Here is a 7,636-nt window from a genome sequence, read left to right on the forward strand (position 1 = left end):
TTTGTGAAGCCCAACCCGGTGAAGTAGTTTTCTATCTTGGTGTACCAAGCACGAGGTGCATGCTTCAACGCATATAACGGTCTCTTGAGTCGGCACACATGCAACTCATGATTGAAGGTCTCAAAACCTTTCAGCTGCTCTATGTACACCTCTTCCTCAATCTTGCTATTGAAGAATGTAGTATTCACATCCATCTGATGGATCTTCAAACCCATCTGTGCTGATAGTGCCAACATCGATCTGATAGATGAGTACCTTGCGACAAGAGCAAAAGTCTCATCATAGTCAATGCCCTCGACCTGTGAAAAGCCACAGGAAACAAATCTTGCCTTATGCTTCTCCAAACTACCATCAATAGCTTGCTTTACCTTATAAAGCCAACGGGAACTCATAACTGACTTGTTCTCCAATCTCATAACCACGTACCAAACACTGTTACAAACTATGGAGTCATACTCCTCCACCATAACATCAACCCAAATCGGCTATTGCACTGCTTCCTCAAAGGAAGATGTCTCGGTCTCAACAAATTCCCCAACAAGGGCCATGTATCTAGTTTACCTCTCAAGTGACCTCCTCTCTCCGTGCTGAGAAAATGGTGCTCCCACATTCTTTCTTGCATCCTCCAACAACCTGTCAGCTTCTCTTGTGCATTTTTTTCCATCTTTGGAAGACTTTGCTTGAGTGGATGTCTCCACTCCTGGAACCTCTGCATGCGGTTGCTCCACATCAGTCTGAGGCTCCTCCTCCTTAGCAACCAACAGTTCCTCCATAGCCTATAGTTGGAGCTCCCTCTCAAGGGAAACTCGCATGGCCTTTTTCTCATCAAACTTGAGATCTGTGCGAGCCATTGTCCTCCAACTGGTAGGCAAGTACACCCGATAGTTGCGAGGTGTATCAGTGTACCCCAAACATATCCCCAACTCTATTGTCAGCTCAAGCTTCTTCCGTGTATCCTTTGTCACATGGAAATATACTGATGAGCCAAAGATCCTGAAGTGACCCACATCTGATCTCTTACTAGAGAAAGCTTCCTCTGGTGTCTTCATCCCATGTATGCGATGCAGGCTTGTATTTTGCGAATAGACCGCTGTGTTGCATACCTCAGCCCACAAGTGAAGTGGTAGGCCTTGGTCATGAAGCATTTCCAGTGTTGCCCCTACAATAGTTATGTTCTTCCTCTCGGCTACCCCATGCTGCTGTGGGTTATGAGGTGCTGTCAACACTCGTTTAATTCCTTCCACTACACAAAAGTCCTTAAATTCTTGAGAGACATATTCTCCACCGTTGTCACTTCTCAAGGCCTTGATCTTCTTCTCTGACTCTTTCTCGACCAAATCTTTGAACTCACAAAACTTTGTGAAGGTTTTGTCCTTCTTTTGCATGAAATAAATCCAGCATTTATGAGAAAAATCATCAATGAAAATCACATAATACCTTTGCTTTGCTGCGGCTGCCATCGAGAATGGTCCACAAAAATCAATATGAACTCTCTCTAAGATAGCCTTTCCTCAACTGTCTCGATCATGAAAGGAAGACTTGGTGTACTTTCCCAAGGTACAACCTTTGCATGTGTCAACTTGCTCAAGTTTAACTTTGGGAAGTCCTGTAGATATCTGTTGCATTATCTTCAAAGCCCCATGATGAAAATGGCCCAACCACCTATGCCACAACTCGCCAATGTCTTGGCTCTGCACCAATTTTTCTTTTGTACTCAATGATGCACAATCATCTACCTCTAGTTTATAGAGATTCTTCACTCAAATCCCTATCCTCTTGGTCTGACTCGTGGCTATTTGTCTTAGGAATGCCTTTCCTTTACTAAAGACAACATCGAGCCTTTGTCCTCCAACATTGTGACCAATACCAAGTTCTTCTTCAGCCCAGGCACATACATCACATCTGTCAAGGTGAGAGGAGCTCCATGCTCCCTCTGAAAAGCAACCGTGCCCACTCCTAAAACAATATACCTTCCATCGTCACCCATCTCTATGCGCATCTTGAGGTCTTTCTCCTCCAATGCATTGAATGAATTTTTATCACCGATCATGTGGAATGAGGCTCCATTGTCAAGATACCAACCACAACCCATCGTCAATGACACCATGCATGCGATGAGGGTAAAGTCCATTTCAAACTGAGAGGCTAATGCCTCACCTTCGGATCCTTTCGAGGATCCCTTCTTGGACTTCTTTGATGGGCAATTAGTCGCATAATGTTCCATCTCGTGACAATTAAAGCCTCTCACTTTAGACTTGTCAACCTTCTTCCCTCCATGAGAAGAATTTGATTTGGAATGGGAAGCCTTCCCCTTCCCTTTCCTTGCCTTACTTGCTAATGCCAAATTTTCTTCATTATCATTATTGGATGAAGAACCATCTCGTGTGCTCCTCCTGATCTCCTCCTGCATGAGATCCAACCACAGTCATTCCCAATTCGACAGTTTCTCCCTTCCATTCATAGAGTCCTGGTAGTTATTCCATGTCTTTGGAAGTCCAAGGAGAGCGAGGCTCACCATATCATCATCGGCAGTAATTATTCCCACACTGCTAAGCTCATCTCTACAGGTGGTGAGCTTGTTCAGATATGTGGAAATAATATCGCCCTTCTCCATATTGATTCTTCGAAGCTTATCCTTGAGTGCCAATTTCCTTTGTTCGAACTATTCTGGTATAGGTCCTTCAATGTCTTCCATATTGAAAATGGAGTATCCTTCCCATGGAGACTCAAGACAATATGGTCTCGAACTCCCTCAAGGATGATGTGTCTCGCCTTCGCCACACACTTCTTCCACTCAGTCAACTCCTGTGCATTAGTTGAAGCTGGCTTTTGGATTTCTTGATCAATGAATTCCTTCAAGCCATTGTCTTCTAATACAAACTCCATGCAATCTTTCCATGCTATGTAATTCGAGCTACCTTCCAAGGCATACTCGAGTCTTAAGCCATTGAATGCCATTGGCCAACCTTGAAGTATGATAAGAATTCGATTTTGTACCTACAACCCCGAACTTCAAACTTCGAATTCTCTTCTCTATATATTGTTCACAACTCCGAGAAAACTTAGCTCTGATACCATGTAAAAATTTCTCTATATATCAACTAGCTCTGATACCATGTAGAAATTCTACAAATTATCTACAAATCTTGCTCTGAGACCTATGTAGAAAATCTAACTGTTGATTAACCCGATAATGAAATATACCAAAGAAAAATACTATAATCTACTTCTACTATCAATTTGCGGAAGCTTAAAGATCAAGCTGAATCAGAGCTGAACAATATAACTAGAAGAATAAGAAATCAATGCACAATACACATGAAAGTACTTTGGGGAAAGCCTCAGCTAAAAACCCCACTATCTGTATTATCATAAAAGGTGGAAGTACATAGAGATTATACAAAACCTTAGCTCTCACAGCTAGCCAACTCTTAGTACAATCCTCTTGGATTCTCACAAGCAATCAAAGCTTCTCACAAGCCTTCCTCTCTGCCCTCCAAGCTCTTATTTCCTTGTGTAGTTTCACTGGGATGATCTCCTTCACCCAGTGGAACATTGCTCTCACGCACTGCTCTAACACACTGTCAGAACTGCGCAATCCTCAAGGAATGATGCCTTGACTGCATGCATGAGTTTTATTTATAAGAGAACACATGCAATTAATAGTACATTGTCCTTGTCTTTAATCTCAACTGGGTTTTTTTCAGAACAGACATGCATGAGTTACCAATGAGAGAATCTTCAGTTATTTGGAGTACACTAATTGAGTGCATGCATGCATCAACTGACTGATAACTCACAATTAGTTCCTCAAATAGTTTGGAACTAATTTAACTGGACTTAACTTAATAAACTGAGCTAACTAATTACAACTCAAATATAACTCAATCTTATCTCCTTAATTAAGGGACAATCTCCTTAATTTAAGGGATAACTGTTGCATGACTTCAAAAAGACTTCTAACTTGAATTTTTCCAACTAATTAACTCAAGATGAGTTAATTAATTATTTTCAAGCAACAGGTGAGACTAAATTCGAATTTTAAATCACAATTTTAATTCAAGCACAAATTAAAATTGGAATATTCTTGTTGCCACATTTCAACATGGCAAGAGCCCTTGATGAAATTTGTGCAGGACCCACTTGGATTTCCGAAGCTTGCAAAGCTTATGGATGATATGTGTTTCCCTGAAGAACATTGGAGATGAAGCTCTAGCAATGTCAATGAGATGATAGTAGGATAAGATTGAGACACATGGGCGCAGACAGTGTCAACGTATCTTGTCTCGAATGAAATTCCAGAAGGATCACCGCCTACCTGCTCGAGAAGAACTAATATATTCTTTTCTGGGTGCAACCATGAGTGAGGAACATGGTTCCTGATTGAGGTAGTTATTCTGTTTAGTATCAGTATGATTATTTTTTTCTGGAGCATGAAAAAATTTGTTGAAACTATCAAAGGAGAACGAGCAACTTGCTTAGGCTAGCACATATAAGGGAGTGTAAGGAGAATTTTCCCTTAGGTAAACCCTCTTGCGTGTAACATAGTTACAACAAAATCCTGGTCAATGCCTACTAAGGCTACTCCACTGACAAACATCCCCTGGTTTATGTCTTCCAGGCTCAAGGTTCCCCCTCAGGTAATGGTTGTCCTACCTTGTTAATTTTACAGTGTTGTACACACCAAAATAAGTTTTACCTCATACTCCAAGAGGTATAGTACTACACAATCTACAAAGAAGCTTTATCTAGGAATGAATATTTCTTATGATTTTACTAATTAATGGTTACCATTTTTGAGTGGGTTCTCCATAGTTCATGTCACAATTAGATGAGTAATAATTGCCTCTGTAATCGCATACATTAGAGCAAGGATCAATGGGAGCCTTCAATGAAACAAAATAGCGCCCAATATGATTTCCATTTACCCATGATTTCCCTTTGCACATGGTACTTAGGTCCAAAGCCATTGAATTGGTGCCTTCAAGTGCATTAAACTCAGTTTACATGGTCCCATTGAGAAAAAGATCAGAAAAGCTCTAGACGTCACTATAACTAGGACACATCAATCTATGTTAGTATGGACATAGTGGTTGGAATGACCTCGTCATGAAAATAGCCCAAGTCCAAACTTTAACTTATGTAAAGCCTTTGTGTGTGACTGAAGGTGTTTGATATCCCCTATCTATTATACAAATTCCAAATAGAAGAATAGTTTCATATCTGCAGATGAATCAGAGACACTGATTACCTTGTACTAGATGAGAGCAGTTTGTTTAGGAGGGTTTACTCTTGAAATCCATTCGACTTTCTTTGCTCCCATGTCTGAATATAGTTGTAATTATTCACCCTTCAGAACTATTTGTGACTAAAAGGAAAATTGATAGTCTTCAATGTTAGAAGGGGAATTTTGATCGAGTATGCACACATGGCAAAACTTGATCAGAATACCGACTAGAGAGCAATCATTCCTAGCTAGAATAACTTGTTGGGATTATTACTCATGAAAATTAGGTTAGAAATGGGCAGAAAACAAATGGATAACATGACCTAGTTTAGAAGTAAATACCTGGTAATACCACATTTGGGAGCTCAAATCCATTGGACCATCTCTAAGTTCCAACAATTTCATAGGACCATTTATTCCCATCGGCCATGTATCAAAGAAAGCTCTGATGTTCTATTCACCAAAAAAAAATCAATTCCCATTAGTTCATAACGAAAGCAGTTGATTGAGATAGCCTTAGTAATAGATAAATTTTCAAGTCCCTGCTCATTTAGAAGCAATAAACTCTACTTTCAATATTTATATCCTCTAACCGTTCATGTATGGAATTGAAATTGCAATCCAACTATCATGCTTCGTAGGGAAATATGATTTTCTCCAGTCTGCAGTGCAATCAGCTTCTCAAACGTAAACCCCTATTTTGAATAATCTCCAATCTGAGATCCTATACAATATCATCATCATGTTCATAATCGTTTTTTTGAATTTAAGCAGCCCATCCATCAATCCAATCCTATATCGAATAATTCAGTTTCACATATAACACAAATTTAAGAAATTAACTTTCTTGGTGTGCCAAATCTACCAACAATAGGGAATTTCTCTAGAAATTACATACAAAAGTTAAACATTTTACTCACCTACAAAATTTCCATTGACAAACACATGAAGTGTATGTCCTCGACTATCCACATGCAAGACTATTTGGCTTCCACTCTTTAAAAAAGGTTCATCTTCATGGATATAAATATTGTATTGATAAAATACATAATCAAAACCCTAACAAATTTGTGAAGTAATAGTCCTAACATATCTTCAGAGTACTTATATTTGAGTACTTATTAATATGGAATGGAATTTCTTTATAAAGATATATATGGATAACAACCACAAACTAGAGAAAGCAAGAAGACATGAAATTGATATTACTGGGAATTTTTTCTGAGAAAGGATCCTATAACAACAATTCGTGAACTTCCACAAAATCCAACTTCGTAATTGGAAAAATATTTGGGGTAAGGCGTCATAATCTCCCCTTGTCTCAAATGCAGAGTTAATTACAAGTCCAGAATACCTTAGTGTATACCATAGATAATCACTTTTATCTAAAACTGTGCTAAGTTTCTCTAACAAGTCGTGGGCAGAGAATTTGTTTTCTCCACATATTCCAACATATTCTTTGTGCCATGACCACTTTATAGATATTTTTCCTCTATCTCCAATTGATGTTCCAATAGGATGAAGGGACTCCATGCTGACCTGCTCCATTCCCTTTAAGGAATTTTTTATACTAATATGTAACATTCGAGACACATCTGATTAGAGGTCCTATATAATCCCACAGTTTTCATCATCACCTCAACTAATCTGATGACAATCAGTAGAAAATATCACTAACCCTTGTAGTGTTATAGACCACATTTTTGCAGTCAGGCAAGAGACTTACAAACCAAACAGGTAGATTATAGGATACCCCATTGAATTGCATCGTTGCATCCTGCTTACTCTGGACGTTGCTAAGGAAGGCATCACAGATAGCCGAATTCTTGGTAGAACATATCGTTGCCTGCATATTCAGGGTAAGTTTGATGCCTAAAAGTGTCAGTAGTTTCCATCTCAACAACTTTTAGAATGACACTCTCTTGCAAGGGTTAAACGAATATATACAATGGAATTATGTATAAATTATTCAATTGAATGACAAACCTTAAAGACTTTTCCCAGTGAAATGATGTTCATGTCTCCATATATTAGAGTAGGTACACATAGTTTTATCGCTTTGTTCAACTCTTTCAGATGCCCCCACTTCGGCTGCCTTATATTTCCTGTAAGGATCATAGAGGACCGTGATTACACAAAGATAGAGACTGACTTTTTATCGAATTTTTTTAATCTAAGAAAGGAATATTCACAGATAAAGCCAATTAGGTCTATTCTCATGTAATTATGAATGGAGTTTTAGAATTTATACAAATTCAGTCACCTCACTGCTTACAATTTTACCAGAATCCCATAAACATAAACATGAATACATATTGTTTCAAATAAATAGAAAAAATCCAAAGACAAGCTTACAACGGTTCCTAACTTTATGATTTATGATTGTAGAAGGATAATTGAACCAAACTC

At 38.7% G+C, this 7,636-nt stretch overlaps 2 pseudogenes; both read right to left on the minus strand.

Annotated features, from left to right (window-relative positions):
* Positions 1 to 4,054: 4,054 nt before the first annotated feature.
* On the minus strand, positions 4,055 to 5,977 carry LOC149196746 (beta-galactosidase-like; annotated as a pseudogene).
* Positions 5,978 to 6,139: 162 nt separating this feature from the next.
* On the minus strand, positions 6,140 to 7,079 carry LOC149196747 (beta-galactosidase 8 pseudogene; annotated as a pseudogene).
* Positions 7,080 to 7,636: the final 557 nt, after the last annotated feature.

This window comes from Pinus tabuliformis, chromosome 2_2 (assembly GCF_031772625.1).
Source record: "Pinus tabuliformis cultivar Carrire ecotype Pingquan chromosome 2_2, CPIR1, whole genome shotgun sequence".
Classification (NCBI taxonomy): Eukaryota; Viridiplantae; Streptophyta; class Pinopsida; order Pinales; family Pinaceae; genus Pinus; species Pinus tabuliformis.